Below are 20,174 nucleotides of genomic sequence, written 5' to 3'. Positions count from 1 at the left end.
CTGTCTGAGTGACAACATCCATTACTAAGGCGAGGCTTAGTGTTAGCCGGTGCAGAGGCTAACACTAACCACCATTATTACCCCGATACCCACCACCACCAGGGGTGCCGGGAAGAGCCAGGTACGATCCAGTACCCGACCATCTGTTGTGATGGTCGGGCTCTGGGGCGGCCGCAGGCTGGTATTATGAGGCTGGGAAGGGCCAAAAACAGTGGACCTTCCCACCCTTGTAATGCTAGGCTGCTGCTGCTGTGTTGTATCTGGCTGGTTATAAAAATGGGGGGGACCCCCACGTAGTTTTTTTTTTTGAATTTAACAAATTTAACAATAGACGTTGGGTCCCCCACATTTTTAATAACCAGCCATATACAAGGCCGCAGTAGTCTGGCATTACATGGGTGGGAAGGGCCACTGGTTTTGTCCATTCCCAGGCTAATAACACTGTGTTGTATGTGATTCAAGCGCCTGCACATGCCGTAACGGGCCGTGCTGCTATAATTAGGATATGTTCACACGACAGCGTCCGTAACGGCTGAAATTACGGGGATGTTTCCGCCTGAAAACATCCCCGTAATTTCAGCCGTAACGGCATGTGCAGGCACTTGAACGGCGCGTCCATTACGGACGTAATTGGCGCTGCTATTCATTGGAGTCAATGAATAACGGCTCCAATTACGGCCAAAGAAGTGACCGGTCACTTCTTTGATGCGGGCGTCTATTTACGCGCCGTCATTTGACAGCGGCGCGTAAATATACGCATCGTGTGAACAGACAAACGTCTGCCCATTGCTTTCAATGGGCAGATGTTTGTCAGCACTATCGAGGCGCTATTTTCGGGCGTAACTCGGGGCAAAAACGCCCGAATTACGTCCGTAATTAGTGCGTAATGGACGCGGCGTTCAAGCGCCCGCACATGCCGTAACGGCTGAAATTACGGGGATGTTTTCAGGCGGAAACATCCCCGTAATTTCAGCCGTAACGGACGCTGTCGTGTGAACATACCCTTATAATGACAGCACGGCTCGCAAAAGCGGCCGGCTGCCCGTGGCCGGCCGTGCTCGTAATTACGAGTCGTAATTACGAGCACGGCCCGTAAAATAAAAAAATAGAACATGTTCTATCTTTTTAACGGCACGGGCATCTTCCCGTGAGAAAACGGGAAGGTACCCGTGGCTAACAGAAGTCTATGGGCACGCTATTTCGGGTCGTAATTACGACCCGTAATAACGGGTGTTTTTACGGTCGTGTGCATGAGGCCCCGTAATGACGGGTGGCTACATGTGTGCACCCGTCATTACGGCAGCGTTGCTAGGCGACATCAGTAAATAGTCACTGTCCAGGGTGCTGAAAGAGTTAACTGATCGGCAGTTACTGTTTCAGCACCCTGGACAGTGACTACCGATCACAATATAGAGTAACCTGTAAAAAAAAAAAGACGTTCATACTTACCGGGAACTCCCTGCTTCCTCCAGTCCGGTCTCCTGGCCGTTGCCTTGGTGACGCGTCCCTCGCGACATCCGGCCCGACATTCCTTGATGACGATGCAGCCCATGTGACCGCTGCAGCCAATCACGGGCTGCCGCGTCAGAAAAGAAGGTCGGACTGGAGGAAGAAGAGGGACTCGTCCGCAAGACAACGACCAGGTACGTATGAAATGCTTTTTATTTTATTTTTAATTTTATTTTTAATCAGCAGCCTCTTTTCTCTATCAGTGATTGATAGAGATAAGTGGCTGCCGATTTGTATAATATTTTTGACCGGGTTCGGTCAAAACGGGTTCGGCCGAACCCGGTGTAGTTCCGATTCCCTGCGAACCGAACTTTTCCGGAAGTTTGGACCGAAACCGGGTTCGGTTGTCCCGGTTGGCTCATCTCTAGTCTCATGTTTACTTGATAAAGTGGTTCTGTTTCCACTAAATGCGTTGTACCTCAAGATACCCTCTATCTCTCTTTTTTATGTATGTTTTATTATGATCTATTGTTTTAGACAATTAATTATATATATATTTTTTCTCAAAAAAGTATTGCGCCTGCATGGTGTCTCTTTTTTACAGTGGATCCCACCTGGTTCCCACTGTTTTTATCTATGGACCCCCTTGCTTGAGGGTTAGCAGAGTGGCTGCTGCTAAGGATGTTCGACGCGGCTTCTTGAACACGTCACAAAGAGTCTGTAAGAACAGGGCTAAGTCCGAAAATTTGGGCCCCTGTCATTCCAGGATGGGGTTCGCCCATGCGAGGGACTTGCCAGCACGCAGTCATAGCGAGGAAAAAGAGGCAGTGCAACTGTGGATCTGGAAGACAGACAGTAGGAGTATTAGGCAGTGGAACGGCAGCAGTCTCTGGGGAAGGAACAGGGAGTTGATCCAGTCGGGCGATGATGGAGTTTACAGCCACGAGGAGTTGATCCTGACGTTCATATAGATACAATATATACTATTGGGGTCCACCCCTTAGTAATTGCTGACGTGCATATAGGTCACGCATATCCGTCTGTATGACCTGAACTGTGGTCTTAGGCTGGCCAGCGGGTTCCATGGCCTGAGCGTACTGTCACAATCTAGGGAACATATGTAGCTGACTTTAGCTTGACTAATAACGCATTAAATACACAGTGGAAAGATCCCTTATCTTGACCTTTTCAATGACTTCTCAATGGTTATTTTTGTGTGATATCACGCTGCAACAAGTTATCAGAGTCAAGTTAAAGATGGCTACATCCGTATGTGGACCCACTAGGCTGTGGGCTCCGGCTCAGATAGGGCTAGGTGTGGCAGGTTGCGCCAGACGAAGCAGATGGCACCAGGAATGGTAGATGACACACAGACGTGGCATATCCAGCCGGCGGTACCACACGACTCTGATAAAAAAAAGGCAGGCACAGTTAGGAAACAGCAAGGGATACAGGAAATAGGATGCAGGGAACGGGAACTCTGAGATCAAGCAGGAAAATACTAAGGGACCCTTTGCAATACAAACATGGGAAAAGTACAAACAACGCTCAAGCAAGTAGTGGAAGGGCAGAGACCTTTTTATAATCCAGGGTGCACTGGGGTAGGATAGAAAACTTTTAGGAAGTGCGCACGCTGGCCCTTTAAGGCACTCCTCGCACACTCCAGGAAGGGAAGGCCACGCCAGCCGTGGTCTCTGGGGAGGTGGCCAGGAAGTTGCGGTCGCGGCCGTTCATCACAGGGTGAGCGACAGAGGTCCGCAGTCATAACACTGAGATTTTTTTTGGTGTTGTATATATGTACTGAGCAGTGGCGTAACTACCGCCGTAGCAGCCGTAGCGGCTGCTACGGGGCCCGCGGCATGAGGGGGCCCATGTCGCCCGCCGGCACGGGCCCCCACCATGGCCGGAGGCTCCGCTGGCAGCCGCTATGGCTGCTACAGCGGGACGCCACTGAACACTACGGCAGAGCAGGGAGGTATCTCCCCGCTCTGCCATTAACTGGTTCCCGACCGCTGGCTGTATTTTTACGGCCAGCGGTCAGGGTCCTTAAAACCCGAGCCATAGACTTTTTACGATTCCGGTTTTAACTTACTGCCCGCGCGATCGGGCTGCTGAATGTCGGGTCTCCGGCTGTCAGTGACTGCCGGGGACCCTGAGGAGAGGATAGAAGCAGCTTTCGCTGCCAGCGATCACACATGTATCCCCTATCCTGTGGATAGGGGATACATGTATTTTGTAGGACACACTGTAGGACGCATTTTTTTGGGAGGCGGGACGCTGTATGACGTTCCCTACAAGGGGGGGGGGAACGCTGTATGGCATTCCCTACAGGGGGGGCTGTATGGCGTTCCCTACAGGGGGGGGCTGTATGGCATTCCCTACAGGGGGGGGCTCTATGGCGTTCTCTACAGGGGGGGATGTATGCCGTTCCCTACAGGGGGGGCTGTATGGCGTTCTCTACAGTGGGGGCTGTATGGCGTTCTCTACAGGGGGGCTGTATGGCTTTCTCTACAGGGGGGGCTGTATGGCGTTCTCTGCAGGGGGACTGTATGGCGTTCTCTACAGGAGGGCTGTATGGCATTCTCTACAGGGGGGCTGTATGGCGTTCTCTACAGGGGGGGCTGTATGGCATTCTCTGCAGGGGGACTGTATGGCGTTCTCTACAGGAGGGCTGTACGGCGTTCCCTACAGGGGGGCTGTATGGCGTTCCCTACAGGGGGGCTGTATGGCGTTCCCTACAGGGGGGGGCTCTATGGCGTTCTCTACAGGGGGGGATGTATGGCGTTCCCTACAGGGGGGGCTGTATGGCGTTCTCTACAGGGGGGGCTGTATGGCGTTCTCTACAGGGGGGGCTGTATGGCGTTCTCTGCAGGGGGACTGTATGGCGTTCTCTACAGGAGGGCTGTATGGCGTTCTCTACAGGGAGGGCTGTATGGCGTTAGCACTGTTCAATAAATATACAGTAAACAGAAGAAAATACGGTCCAGCAATCCTCATGACAATGTGATGACTTTATTAGAAAAACATTTTATAAACCACACGGCATGTTGAAGTGATGATACAAGACTGCTTACGCGCTTCGAAAGCCAACTACATTCTTCGCAAATGTACGCCATCTCCTCCAAACAGTCAATTACATCAGAAGTCCAGTTCCTTGTGCTGCATGACTCGTGGACGCCCTATCCGTGGCGATATCCGTGTCCTTTCCACTGCTTCTCACTTGAGTCCTGTAGGCACAAAAAACATTCTGCAAGTATCCATTGTCATCCGTGCCTGCAGATTCTGCTTTAATGATGCAACTCACTCAACTCCTTGTCTATTTCATCGTTTACTGATGCCTCTTTTAGATGCAACAGATGTATTTTTTTATACTTACCAGCCTGCTTCACAGGCACCATCCCTTTTTATTGGCATCTGATCAATAAGGGGGTCCTGCTCCACCACCATAACACTGCAATACTAAACAAAATCTTCCATAGACATCACGAAAACTAGACAAGCCTTTCCTCCCTTATGTTTCCCAACATTTCCTGGGACAAGTGTGTGTAGGTAGAAATCAACAAACATGTTTCCTGGCCCCAAACTTTACCCCCTCTTTCCAGTAAAGGATTGGCTTTCGGTATCACGCCTCCTCGCTTTTACCTTTTTACTTTATCCTGCGTAAACATTTTTTTCAGCATCTTAAACGTCTTGCCCATTAGCCCATCTATCCCCAACATCAGACCACTTATTATCATCTGACAGATCAGAATCAGACTCAACCAGCTACTGTTGCCTTCTTCTGCTTCTCTTTACATCCAGATGCGCTGCTCCTGTAATTCCAAACATTGTGCCAGTACCCCGTGTTCTAAACATTTTAACAACCCCAAGGTGTCCCTCTCCCATGTTGAGATTATAAGGCCCTACTGGGATATTGCTGCCTTCATCGACCCTGGATCCCTGCGCAAGGATCCTGGCACTTGGCCCATCATCGTGCCATGTTCCCTCAAATTTTTGCTAGAATGATACCATTGAGGATACCTGCCTTGCTTCCTTGATGCCATTTGCTCCAAACAATAAAGTACACCCCAAGTCCAGGTCCTTGTGCTGCATGACTTGTGGGGGCTCTATACGTGGCAATATCCTGGCACCTTCCATTGCTTTCCGCTTGAGTGCTGTAAATATAAAAACATTCTGCCAGTATCCATTATCACCTATGCCTGCAGATTATGACTGTGTAATGAAACTCACTTAAGTCCTTGTCTATTGCATCCATGCCTTGACACATCGCAAATGTTCTTGGCAGACCAGAGCTGTCTAAAATCCCCCTACACTCCCTCACCCAATTACCTTACACCTACGTTCAGTCCCAAACCGAGCCATGTTGCAAGCATTTTGGACAAAGATGCCCCTAACTTACATTATGTCTATTCCTACCAACTATCCAAGGTTCCCCACTGCTACGCCTTTCTTGGCATTTTGCCCGCTCATTACTTTTTCAATGTACAGAGCTACTGGTGGATACTGTATATAGTAACTAATGATGGACATACCGCATATAGATGAAATATTACTTCAGAGAGTCCCCCTGGCAGCAGGCAGCCGATCTCAAGAAATTCTGGAACAAAAAGTATAAACTGTGAAGATATTATGACGTGCGCTTAGTATGGTTCATCATATCAACAAATATATGTTCAGCCTATTGAAAACATCAGGGAGATTGTTCCCACAGTCTTGTCATGTGTCTCTATAGGAACATTCTGGATGACATCACATTATAGAATTTCTATAGGTTGTTATTTGCTATAATACTTACATATATACAGTGGATCTTCTAGCATGTCGGCTGTCACTGGTGCCACATATTCAGATGTTATAAATGTCTGTAAAATACATAATGGGTTTAATGCACATACATAAAATAACCCCATATCTATAATGAATAATAATATATTTACTTTCACACATTTCATTTTCTATCACAGGGCGAGTCCAATGCCCCTCTGCCACACAAATAACACCAGCAGTATAATGGCACATAATAGTTGGAGGACCCTGGTATAGATTTTGTATCAGGGACCAGGAGCTTATTGTTATTCTTCTATATAATCTTATCCTTAATGGAAAACTTCTAATTTGTCTTTTGTGGAGTCTTTTGGACTGGAGTAGAGAGAGTAGAAAATGGTAAATTGGATTTCTGGATTCAACAGACTGATATACAGAATGAAAAATAGAGTCTCCAAGGCGCTGCTGCACGGGAAAAGCAATGAGCATAAAGGAAGTGTAAGGTATAGGTAATTTATTGAAAACAAGGCTACGCGTTTCAATGCCGCACCGGCATCTTCATCAGGCCATAAACTAAACATAACATCTGCACAGTTTAAATACACACTGAACAATTAAAAAAAAAAAAAAAAAAACCCGCCAATGTGACTGTGGTCAAAGTTCTCAGATGACGTCACACATGAAAAGGAATGTAACAATTCACACGAGGCAGTAAGTGGTATAATCAGCGACCAGGACCATGGACAGCAGCAATGTCAAACATACGCAACTGCATAGAAAGAAAACACATAGCCGACAAAACAATAATGGTACATCGGGTATAAAATTGCAAAATGGGATAAATTATGATTAAAATAAGCACAGATGCTGGATTTAAAAAATATGACATTAATAAAAGAACGGAAATATCCAGTTCTACAGTAAAACTTACATAAATATATGTGCGGCAATACGATTACTTAGAAAAGAAGGCATCCAGATGGATATTTAAATGAAAGCATCCAAATAGATGTTAAAAAACATATGAATGATTGTGGAAGGACAGAATAATGATAACAGAATAATATTGAAACATCTGAAACAAAAGCTGGAAACAATAGCATCCAAAAGTATGCTAAAGTGACAGCACATTTGCAAATAGAAAGACGGGAATAAAATGAAGCTGTACTCTGAAAATAGTAGCAATAGCAATACAATAAGATACCATTATAAACTGATATTATGATGAGATAATATACAATTATGGAATACAATTATGTAATAATATACAGTACTGGAAACCACTAATGTCGATACAGTACAATAAATAAATAAACGGATTATAGACATAAAAACGGGATACAAGGGAAAGGGATATATAACCACCAATGTATAGATATATCATAAAAGGGCTAGGTAAGGAAAAAATTCAACAAAAACATAAGGGAATTAAAGGAAAAATAGGGTATCAAGAAAATAAATAGCAGTAAAGTAGTGACCCTAATGCTCTTTATTTAATTGCCAAAAAAAGCCGCTACATCGAGATGACCTAAATTATGAGCCAAAACGAATTTACAGGAGTACATGGAGCTAGGAGTTGCCAAACAATCGCAAATGTGAGGAAAAAACGGACCCGAATGAACGAGCACAGAAATTACTGTTGAATGGATGGACAGGGCTGTTTATCAATAATAATTAATCTAGGGAAGATTCAGTGAGATCATTTAAACCATATGGTTGTAGTGTCCTGAGTTTAAAAATCCAATAATTTTCGCGCTGCTTAAGTTTATTAAATCTATTTGCAGTATTTGGTAAAATTAGTTCAATGGGTGTGACTGTTATTTCATTAAAAAGATTATTATGAGTGGAGGCGAAATGACGTGAAACACTATGTTTCATAAAACCAGAGGTGACATTGAACCTGTGGCTATTAATTCTGGTTCGCAGGCACTGAGTAGTGCGGCCGATGTATTGTAAACGACAGGGGCATTCAAGCAAATAAACAATATATGAACTCCCACAGTTGAGGAAACTATTAATCTTAAAAGATTCATCAGTCACTGTGGATGTATATTTTGTGGCTCTATGAGTGATCACAGCACAGCACATACAGCGTTGATGGCCACATTTAAAAGAGCCTAATAGTTTAGGGAGCAAAGTGGAGCTGGTCGTAGATGGATTGCTCAGTCTACTTGGGGCCAAAATATTTTTTAAAGATTTAGAACGTCTAAAAGTGACTACAGGTTTATTGGGCAATTCACTCTTAAGGTAGGGATCACTAGTCAGAATGTGCCAATGCCTCTCTAGGATTTCCCTAATTTTCTTATTACCACTATTGAATGTGGTGATGAAGTTATTACTAAAATTTTGGGCAGTCTTCTTATCTACTTTTTCCACAATGCATGATGCTTGGGTTAGTAGGGCAGCTTTACGTCTAGCTCCTTTGATGAGATTGGTTGGAAAATTCTTCTGTTTAAATCTTTTTTCTAAAATATTACATTCCCTATTGAAATCACTGTTAGTAGTACAATTTTTTCTAATCCTCCTAAATTGACCAAACGGGACATTCTTGATCCATGGTGGATAATGAGCACTATTAAAATTGAGGTAGCTATTGACGTCTACCGTTTTAAAATGAGTTTTCGTGTTAAATTTATTGGAGGCAATGTCAAAAGAAATATTTAAATCCAGAAAATCAATAGACGTGGCTGAAAAAGTATGTGTAAAAGAAAGCCCATACGTGTTCTGATTGAGAAATTCAATAAAAGATGCAGCCTCAGACTCATTACCCATCCAAATGAAGAGAAGATCGTCAATATAGCGTTTATACAATAGAATTTTATTTTTGAACCGATGATCATGGTGTATATAGTGATCTTCAAAATTACCCATATAGAGGTTGGCATATGAGGGTGCGAACCTGGAACCCATGGCACACCCCTTTATTTGGTTGTAAAATTTTTTATCGAAGCTAAACGAATTATGGTGGAGAATAAAATGAACGCATTTGGTGATAAAATCAATCTGAACAGAGGGCATGTTAGTTTTGGTGTTTAGAGCAGATTCAATGACTTCAAGGCCTTTGGAGTGGGGGATATTGCTGTATAAAGCAGTGACATCTGCAGTCAGAAAATTAATGGGATGCATGAGATTAGTTACATTGATAGCCAGAAGCTCTCTAATAACTTGTGTAGAATCCTTGAGATAAGATGATAGGCCGGCCACTAGGGGTTGTAAATGCAGATCAACGAAATGGGAAAGGTTGCTGGTCAAGGACCCAATACCAGAAATAATGGGGCGTCCAGGGGGATTAGTGATGGATTTATGGATCTTGGGAAGATGGTACATAAATGGCAAACTAGGAAATGGCATATGAAGAAAGCCCTTTTCTTTTTTTGTAATAATGCCATCTTGGAAGGCTGTCTCAATTAGATCAGCGTATTTTAATGAATGGTCGTGTAAGGGATTCGCTGTCAATGGAATATAGAAATTGGTATCTCCCAAAATTCTGTAGGTCTCCCCCAAATATTAGTCTCTGTTCATAACTACAATGCCTCCTCCTTTGTCAGCTGAACGAATCGCGATATTCTCATTTTTCGCCAATGTTTTAAGGGAATTTCTTTCCTGATATGTGAGATTATCAGATTTGTGAGTAGGTTTGCCAAGAGTTCTAAACTCATTACCTACAAGAGTGGAAAAAGTTTCTAAAAGGGAACCCTGATGGTGCAGGGGATAAAAGCAGGATTTTGGTTTGAGATTAGTGGTGATAACTAACGGAGCAAAATCGCATGTGGTTGATTCAGGCGCGGGGACAGATGTTGCAGATGTAGGCACCATTTTGGAGAGAGAAAAATGTCTAGTGAGAGTTAGTTTACGGATGAACCTATTGAGGTCCATGAAGAGATCAAAATTATTTGGTGGTGCGACTGGACAAAAGGAGAGGCCTTTGTTTAGCAAACTGATCTCATGTGGATTCAAAATGTGAGAGGACAGATTAAAAAGTTTCATTTTTAGTGGTTGATCCGATGTTTCTTTAGAGTTGTGGAAAGGGGTCGTTTTATTGCGTTTGCGACCTCCTCTTCTTCCTCTGTATCTAATTTTCTTTTTATGGAAATTTTCTGTACCAGTGGGAAAAAATGTGTGATAGTTTGTATTTTCGGGCTTAGGAGGTAAGTCACAAGTTGGTCGTCGCTGTTGATGGTGGGTGTAACAGGTGGCATGGTTAATTGGGAGGGGAGTCCTAAAAAAGAAGTGGTGGTATCCAGGAAGGATATAGGAGCTAAAAGAGGGGGATCAGAGTTACCATGGGGTGCATCATTGGGGGGTGATGTTGCACAAGCTCCTTCTATATTCGTGGGGAAAGAGTTATCCAATAGATTGGTGGAAATATCATGAGTGGATAATTGTAGCAGAGATGTAGATACATCATGTTCTGAGAGTACCATGGAGATATTTGAGGATGGTGAAATAATAATAGGAGTGGAAGGATTTTCCAGGGTGGATTGAAATTGTAATAAACGAGTTTCTAATTCAGAAGACCTGAACGCATTGACGGGTATATCCGAAAGGTGGTTGATGGAAGGCATATAATCAGTAGCTTTGGAGCGGGTAGAAACAGTGCTCTTAGAATTAACCTTGGTTTGGAGACACATAGATTCAGTAGTGTGGGACATTACTGAAAAATTGTCAGAGCAGGTAGGGTTAGTAGGGAGCTCAACAGAATTCATATTCCTGTGGCTGTTTTTGAATGTCCTACTATGGGGTGAAAACCTGCGTGATTCACCCTCTGGGAAACCATTGTGGGGGTACCTGCGAAACCTACCCTCGGTATGGGGGAAAAAAACCTTTTTTCCTGCTCTTTCTTTACTAGTAGTGGATTGATCAATAGTAATATCGATCATAGGTGCTAAATCTGCAATGTTATCCTCAATAGCGTTAGTTTGATGCTCACAACGATCCCTCTTGAATTTATTAGACTTTCGGAGAATCAGATCTTTCTCGTAGGTATTGAGCCTATTATTAATGGATGATTCTATTTTTGAGAAATCAGGGTGGTCAGAAAATTTTGACAACTTATCCTTAATCAAGGAGATCTCGGTTTTCAAAGAGTCACTAACAAAAGTCCTCTTACAGAAGAGCAATTTCAGGGCACCTGATTGGCAGTTGTCTAACAATGCCTTCCAATCAGAGCTAAAATCTATGTCAGAGGGATAAGGATTAGTTAACAATATCCTCAGTCCCCTGGGAGTGATGCTTTTGGCGATATACATTTGCAAAAACAAGCAATCTATGTTCTGTTTGGCTTCATTTTTCACAAGATCCTCCAATGTTAAAAACAAGTCAGTCATTACTTTGGTCAGTTCGGGAGTATAGGTGTTACTCACAATTTCAATAGGATCCGTAGTTGCAAGCAATCCCAGTGATTGCATGATCCATTGTTCACGAAAGTGTCTTCTATCATTGATGAAATCGGTCATAGTTGGTGTGTGATTCCTACCAGGAACACAAATCCTCAATGGGATGAAGGTTGATAAGTCCCGTATACTTGCTTCAGTGAAAGAGCGGAGTGGCAGCCAGTGAGAAAGAAGAGCTTCTATGGCGTGGTTCACACAAGAGAAACCACAAACGCAATGGAGCAAAACTTTGCAACAGGACGTCAGATCCAAAAGGAAAATAACATCCCGACCTAGGCAGATAAGAGACACAAAACACAGCGCCACATAGTGTAGATTACCAAGGTAAAAAGGTGCAAAATCCAGAAATCCAAATAGGTGCTCACCTAGGATCAAAGGACAACGAACAGTGGAGAGAATGGTTGCTGCTGCTGCCAGGACTCGGTGCCGGTGTTCCACGGAAGACCGCAAAGGAAATACTGATATACAGAATGAAAAATAGAGTCTCCAAGGCGCTGCTGCACGGGAAAAGCAATGAGCATAAAGGAAGTGTAAGGTATAGGTAATTTATTGAAAACAAGGCTACGCGTTTCAATGCCGCACCGGCATCTTCATCAGGCCATAAACGAAACATAACATCTGCACAGTTTAAATACACACTGAACAATTAAAAAAAAAAAAAAAAAAAACGCCAATGTGACTGGGGTCAAAGTTCTCAGATGACGTCACACATGAAAAGGAATGTAACAATTCACACGAGGCAGTAAGTGGTATAATCAGCGATCAGGACCATGGACAGCAGCAATGTCAAACATACGCAACTGCATAGAAAGAAAACACATAGCCGACAAAACAATAATGGTACATCGGGTATAAAATTGCAAAATGGGATAAATTATGATTAAAATAAGCACAGATGCTGGATTTAAAAAATATGACATTAATAAAAGAACGGAAATATCCAGTTCTACAGTAAAACTTACATAAATATATGTGCGGCAATACGATTACTTAGAAAAGAAGGCATCCAGATGGATATTTAAATGAAAGCATCCAAATAGATCCCTAAACTATTAGGCTCTTTTAAATGTGGCCATCAACGCTGTATGTGCTGTGCTTTGATCACTCATAGAGCCACAAAATATACATCCACAGTGACTGATGAATCTTTTAAGATTAATAGTTTCCTCAACTGTGGGAGTTCATATATTGTTTATTTGCTTGAATGCCCCTGTCGTTTACAATACATCGGCCGCACTACTCAGTGCCTGCGAACCAGAATTAATAGCCACAGGTTCAATGTCACCTCTGGTTTTATGAAACATAGTGTTTCACGTCATTTCGCCTCCACTCATAATAATCTTTTTAATGAAATAACAGTCACACCCATTGAACTAATTTTACCAAATACTGCAAATAGATTTAATAAACTTAAGCAGCGCGAAAATTATTGGATTTTTAAACTCAGGACACTACAACCATATGGTTTAAATGATCTCACTGAATCTTCCCTAGATTAATTATTATTGATAAACAGCCCTGTCCATCCATTCAACAGTAATTTCTGTGCTCGTTACATAGTTACATAGTTACATAGTTAGTACGGCTGAAAAAAGACACATGTCCATCAAGTTCAACCAAGGGAAGGGAAAAGGGAAGGAAAAATTTCTACACATAGGAGCTAATATTTTTTTGTTCTAGGAAATTATCTAACCCTTTTTTAAAGCCATCTACTGTCCCTGCTGTGACCAGCTCCTGCGGTAGGCTATTCCATAAATTCACAGTTCTCACTGTAAAGAAGCCTTGTCGCCTCTGCAGCTTGAACCTTTTTTTCTCCAGACGGAGGGAGTGCCCCCTTGTTTTTTGAGGGGGTTTTACAAGGAACAGGATTTCACCATATTTTTTGTATGTGCCATTAATATATTTATATAAGTTAATCATGTCCCCCCTTAGTCTTCTTTTTTCAAGGCTAAATAGGTTTAATTCTTTCAATCTTTCCTCATAACTTAAATTCTCCATGCCCCTTATTAGCTTCGTTGCTCTTCTTTGTATTTTTTCCAACTCCAGGGCATCCTTTCTATGAACTGGAGCCCAGAACTGAACTGCATATTCTAGATGAGGCCTCACTAATGCTTTGTAAAGTGGCATTATTACATCCCTGTCCCGCGAGTCCATGCCTCTTTTAATACACGACAATATCCTGCTGGCCTTTGAAGCAGCTGATTGACACTGCATGCTGTTATTGAGTTTATGATTTACAAGAACACCCAGATCCTTCTCAACAAGTGAATCCGCCAGTGTAGCTCCCCCTAGGACATATGATGCATGCAGGTTGTTGGTACCAAGATGCATAACTTTACATTTATCTACATTAAACTTCATTTGCCAAGTGGACGCCCAAACACTTAGTTTGTTTAAATCTGCCTGTAATTCATGAACATCTTCCATAGTCTGAACTATATTACATAGCTTGGTGTCATCTGCAAAAATAGAAATAGTGCTATTAATCCCTTCCTCTATATCATTAATAAATAAGTTGAATAATAGTGGTCCCAGCACTGAACCCTGGGGTACACCACTTATTACCGGGGACCATTCAGAGTAGGAATCATTGACCACAACCCTCTGGATACGGTCCTTGAGCCAATTCTCAATCCAATTACAAACTATATTTTCTAAACCTATAGTCCTTAATTTACCCATTAGGCGTCTATGGGGGACAGTGTCAAATGCCTTTGCAAAGTCCAAAAACACTAAATCCACAGCGGCCCCTCTGTCTAGACTTCTGCTCACCTCTTCATAAAAACAGATTAGGTTAGTTTGACAACTTCTGTCCTTAGTAAAACCGTGCTGGCTGTCACTTATAATGCTATTTATTGTCACATAATCCTGTATATAGTCCCTCAATAGCCCCTCAAACATTTTCCCCACGATGGATGTTAAGCTTACTGGTCTATAATTACCCGGGGAAGACCTAGAGCCCTTTTTGAAAATAGGCACCACATTTGCCCTGCGCCAGTCCCGGGTTTTACTGTAGAACTGGATATTTCCGTTCTTTTATTAATGTCATATTTTTTAAATCCAGCATCTGTGCTTATTTTAATCATAATTTATCCCATTTTGCAATTTTATACCCGATGTACCATTATTGTTTTGTCGGCTATGTGTTTTCTTTCTATGCAGTTGCGTATGTTTGACATTGCTGCTGTCCATGGTCCTGATCGCTGATTATACCACTTACTGCCTCGTGTGAATTGTTACATTCCTTTTCATGTGTGACGTCATCTGAGAACTTTGACCCCAGTCACATTGGCGGGTTTTTTTTTTTTTTTTTTTTAATTGTTCAGTGTGTATTTAAACTGTGCAGATGTTATGTTTAGTTTATGGCCTGATGAAGATGCCGGTGCGGCATTGAAACGCGTAGCCTTGTTTTCAATAAATTACCTATACCTTACACTTCCTTTATGCTCATTGCTTTTCCCGTGCAGCAGCGCCTTGGAGACTCTATTTTTCATTCTGTATATCAGTATTTCCTTTGCGGTCTTCCGTGGAACACCGGCACCGAGTCCTGGCAGCAGCAGCAACCATTCTCTCCACTGTTCGTTGTCCTTTGATCCTAGGTGAGCACCTATTTGGATTTCTGGATTTTGCACCTTTTTACCTTGGTAATCTACACTATGTGGCGCTGTGTTTTGTGTCTCTTATCTGGATTCAACAGACAAAATAATTATTAAAGGGGTTTTCTGACAGTTTCATAAACCTTAGTCTAAGCCGCATATGGCTAAAAAATAACAAATTGTCCCTACTCATTTTTTTAATTCCCTGTGGCTCCTGCGCTGGTGGTTCTGTTGTCTTTAGTTGCTAGGCCACAGCGGTCATGTCCGTGTGGATGGCATGTCACTTGGCAGCTATTGTGTCACATCCAGGGCCGGCCTTAGGTTTATTGGTGACATGTGCAGTATCTGTGACGTCCTCCCCCTTATGATGCACCATGTAGTGTCCAAATAATTTAATCATACAGTGCCCAAATAACATCACCCAGTCAATAAACTAGGGATTGTATCTTTCTGTTTTTTTATATTATAGGTTTGGGCCCTAAATGCCGGATCGGCAGTGTAAGTTGAGGGTGCCCAGGCCATCTATGGTGGTAGTGCCCTCTTCAGTATTGACCAGTAATACACACTATGTGATCATTTAGAGATGCAGTTAATAAAATACACTGACCTTGGACTCTCCTACTGAATACATCCGACTGAATGTAGAACGTTATGTGATGTGAGGTGGAGGGCTCTGCTTAATCTTTGATCTGCCCTCCTGGGACGTGTGGTTATCATTAACTCTTATGAGGAATTAATTCTAGGAGAAAGAAAGACAATGTATTAGGACAAATCTCAATCAATGGCAACATTTCTATCTAGAACAGAGTCCAGTCCCCAACCAGTGTAAAATTACCAAAGGGGTAAATAGGATGACCGGCTGGGGTTCAGGGATTTGGGGTGGCCCACAGCTCTGGGGCTCCATACGCCCCTGAAATTGGACAAACAATAATGGCGCAGGGAGGAAGCGAAATGTCTGACCCGGTTGGTCGTCTATTAGGTGAGTATAATTTTTTATTTTATAGGAGCAAAGGGGGCACTATTAATATGGGGGATAAAAGGACTGAGTCGGGGCTTAGAAAAGGGGGCTTCATTACTGTGGGGCCATACAAAAGGGGCATTCTGACCCAGGACATACAAAAAGTGTCATTCTAACTGTGGAGGGTATTGGTGGATACTGCATATAGTAACTAATAAGAGACGCACCTTGCATAGATGAAATATTGCTTCAGAGAGTCCCCCTGGCAGCAGGCAGCTGATCTTAAGGTGTTCTGGAAAAAAACAATAATTGTGTAGTTTTATTTCTCCAGACAGACGTGTGCTCAGTATAGACCACCCAACAATGAAGGAAATGTACATTAGAGCTCATGTACACAGCAACTTCATGTGGACGGACCTGTATGGGGGCGCACAGACTGCAGTACTGGTAATGTAGACACTCTGTGTGCTCCCCCATAAGCCAAATGTGTATTAGGAAATGACATAAATAACAAGTCCCTTATATATTACTAATACCATAATATCTTCTGTATGGAGCATTTCTATAATAATAATAATATAAAGCTGCAGCAAAATTCCCAGCGTTTACTTTTGCTACATGTGGATGAGTTTTTGAGACTGTAACTATTCACCTGTAACACTTGTGAATTTTGCCGTGCAGCAAATCTGCAGCGTCTGAATTCAGCTTTATGGCGTAGAATATAGTACTCAAATACTGCAATCATACAGTGCCCAAATAACACTGCCAGACAAGTATTGTCTGCCACACTGTAATGTAATCCATTATCAAGGAATTGTATCCTGAGCAGTGCCCTTTACTTTTTTTACATGAAGAGTGGGTTTGAGTGTTCAAGCAATGGGTGCCCCAGACATCAAGACCAGTGGCGCCCTATTCATTAGTGACAGGTGATGCACCCAGTGTAACCCCACAGGTCGCACACCCCTAAGACAGGCCCTGGATGAACAACATTGGGGAATTTGTTCCCACAGTCTTGTCATGTGTCTCTATAGGAACATTCTGGATGACATCAGATTATAGAATTTCTATAGGTTGTCATTTGCTATAATACTTACATATATACAGTGTATGTCCTAGCATGTCGGCTGTCACTGGTGCCACATATTCAGATGTCATAAATGTCTGTAAAATACATAATGGAATAAACATAAAATAACCCCATATCTAGAATGAATAATAATATATTTACTTTCACACCTTTCATTTTCTATCACAGGACGAGTCAGACATTGAAAACATTTTGTAATGTTAGTGTAAACCCAGGGAACATAACTATAGGGGTGAAGAGGTTGCAGTCACACCCAGGCCCAGGTGTCCATGACTGACATTAGGGGGGGTCACAATGTGGGCAATTTACAAATGCCAATCCCCAATGCCCCATCTCCTAGAGGAATCCCGATTTTCGCTGCTAGAAACGCGATGTCAGTGAGAGAAGCACCCAGGCGGAAAGGCAGCTGCTGAGTTGCCCGGCCGCTTCTAAAACACAAGCAGTGGAAGGGAGCCAGCGCAGCGCCCCGTTCCACCTGCTGGAGGGATGCGCCCTATGTAATGGCACAGGTCGCACACCCCTAAGGCCGGCCCTGGCTACTGCTGAGCCTTATTAGGATAATATACGGTAGCTTTTTAAGACCATTTAATTAAATTAAATTAGACATCATATTGAAAACGACTGAGAAGTCACATTCCACATTACTGACAGCTGCAATTCTCAGACAATGGTAAGGGTATGTTCACACACTTAACTAAAAAACGTCTCTAAAATACAGAGCTCTTTTCAAGGGAAAACAGCCTCTGATTTTTAGCCATTTTTTAAACCACAAACATTTTTTGAGGCGTTTTTACCAACGTTCTTGGAGCTGTTTTTCTATTGAGACAATGAAAAACGGCTCCAAAAACGGCCGAAGGAGTGAAATGCACTTCTTTTTACAGGGTGTTTTTTATGCGCCGCTTTATCAAACGCCCACGTAAAATGCACCATCGGAAAAAAAAACAGTTTTTCCCATTGAAATCAATGGGCAGATGTTTGGAGGCGTCCAGCCTCCGTATTTTAGGCTGTTTTTCGGGGTGTTTACGGCCAGGAAAACGGCTGAAAATAGGCTGTGTGAACATACTCTGAGTTGTAACTTTAATGAGAAAATATGAAACATTGAAATCTGAATGTAAAATGTTCAGTTGTTACTTGCATTAATAGAAACATTTTACTGGAACTTGAACTGTTTGTCTAAAAAAAAAAACAACCCCCGACAATCACCAGAAAAAAATCCTTCTACAATCATATAGTTGTGGTGAGGTGTTGGTGTGGTTAGAAATTGCTGCAGTAATGTCCAGTGTGAATCTGGCCTTATATGAGAATTCTAGAGCGTATATATTTCATGTGTCCAGTAACATGTAGACTTAATGATAAAATGCTGCATCTTACCTGTCAATCACACAGTCAATCACAGTCCCGGTCCAGACGTCATTGGCAGAAATTGTAAAAAATATGTAATCCAGCTGCACATAGAACCTAACGGCTAGTACTGTCTATGACATCATCAGTGACATCATAAGCGGCTGAAGTATCTGTTACATCATCTAATTATCTCCTACTGCCTGGATAGACTGTCTGTGCATACACTGGATATAGGCGTTACATGGGACTGCTGTTTATAAACATGGAAGAAAGATACATGTGTGGTTATAGGGGCTACGACTAAGAACATGTAATGTATGAAACGTGTAATCTGTTACTAGATGGATTTTATACTGTAATACAGATGTAGCCATCTTTAACTTGACTCTGATAACTTGTTGCAGCGTGATACTTTCTTGATCCCGCAGCACTCCGTGTTTCAAGTGTGCGTGAGTAGGCTTCCACGCCAATGTGTAAAAATGGGAACTCAGCACTCCAAGGTATTATGCAATAAGTGATATTTGATTTCACATATAGCGAAAAGTAGTAATCCAAAAATAATGGCGCCATTACCCAACAGCGACCGAGGTCACAAGCGCCGCATATCCGTGTCTAAAGAAGGTTGAATGTATAGACCGAAACGTTAAAAACCTATTTTTGGATTACTACTTTTCGCTATATGTGAAATAAAATATCATTTGTTGCAGCGTGATATCACACAACAAAAGCCATTGAAAAAGTCAAGATAAGGGATTGTTTATTTAATGCGTTAAAAGTCAAGGTAAAGACGGCAACATCTGAACTAATAAAGGATACATTTTATTGAATTTCGTTTTAGGCTACATTCACACAACAGTAAAAAACTTCCGCTTTCAGAACAATGATGTTCTATGGGTATATTCACACGGCCTTTTTTTAACCACCCGTGAATATTGTCTGTCAAAAAATAGAACATGTCCTATTTTTGGCCGCTTTCACGGCCAGACGGCCCCCATAGAAGTCAATGGATCAATTTTTAACGGCCGTCAATACATGTAACAGCCGTTAAAAACGGTTCTGTGATTTGGGGATTCAAGAGCCAAGGGAACTATTGGCTCCCTTGCTGGTAATCGGCGGCGCAATGACACATACTCACCGATGCAGCGCCGTCCTCTACAGGTGTGGTCTCTAGTCTCATGGGTTCTGCGAAGGTGACGAGATGAAGTCCTCGCGTCGCCTTCGCAGAACCAGTGAGACTAGAGATCACTCGTGACGTAGACGGTCATGCATCGGTGAGTATGTAGGGCATTCAGGCGGACAAAAATTTTTCGGCACGGTCCTGAATTTACAGAGAGAGTCCCGGAAGATTACCACAGGGAGGGGGGGGTGTGGTGCTTTCTCCGGAGAGGTGTCTGTGTCATCATCTACAGGGGGGCTGTATGCCATCGTCTACAGGGGGCTGTGTGCCATCGTCTACAAGGGGGCTGTGTGCCATCATCTACATGGGGCGGTGTGCCATCATCTACAGGGGGGCTGTGTGCCATCATCTACAGGGGGGCTGTGTGCAATCATCTACAGGGGGGCTGTGTGACATCATCTACAGG

The 20,174-nt window shown here is 42.9% G+C and overlaps 2 long non-coding RNA genes across 2 annotated transcripts; both read right to left on the bottom strand.

Annotated features, from left to right (window-relative positions):
• Positions 1–5,380: 5,380 nt before the first annotated feature.
• Positions 5,381–6,313, bottom strand: LOC142740458 (uncharacterized). Its single transcript, XR_012880698.1, has 3 exons — positions 6,245–6,313; positions 5,982–6,046; positions 5,381–5,603 (listed from the first exon to the last, which is right to left on the bottom strand). It is a non-coding gene; the product is annotated as an uncharacterized LOC142740458 (long non-coding RNA).
• Positions 6,314–15,815: 9,502 nt separating this feature from the next.
• On the bottom strand, positions 15,816–18,660 carry LOC142740457 (uncharacterized). The gene is made up of 4 exons (XR_012880697.1): positions 18,619–18,660; positions 17,255–17,321; positions 16,388–16,452; positions 15,816–15,941 (listed from the first exon to the last, which is right to left on the bottom strand). It is a non-coding gene; the product is annotated as an uncharacterized LOC142740457 (long non-coding RNA).
• Between the last annotated feature and the right edge of the window lie 1,514 nt (positions 18,661–20,174).

Source organism: Rhinoderma darwinii, chromosome 2 (genome assembly GCF_050947455.1).
Source record: "Rhinoderma darwinii isolate aRhiDar2 chromosome 2, aRhiDar2.hap1, whole genome shotgun sequence".
NCBI lineage: Eukaryota > Metazoa > Chordata > Amphibia > Anura > Rhinodermatidae > Rhinoderma > Rhinoderma darwinii.
This window is presented reverse-complemented; position numbering and strand designations above follow the sequence as displayed.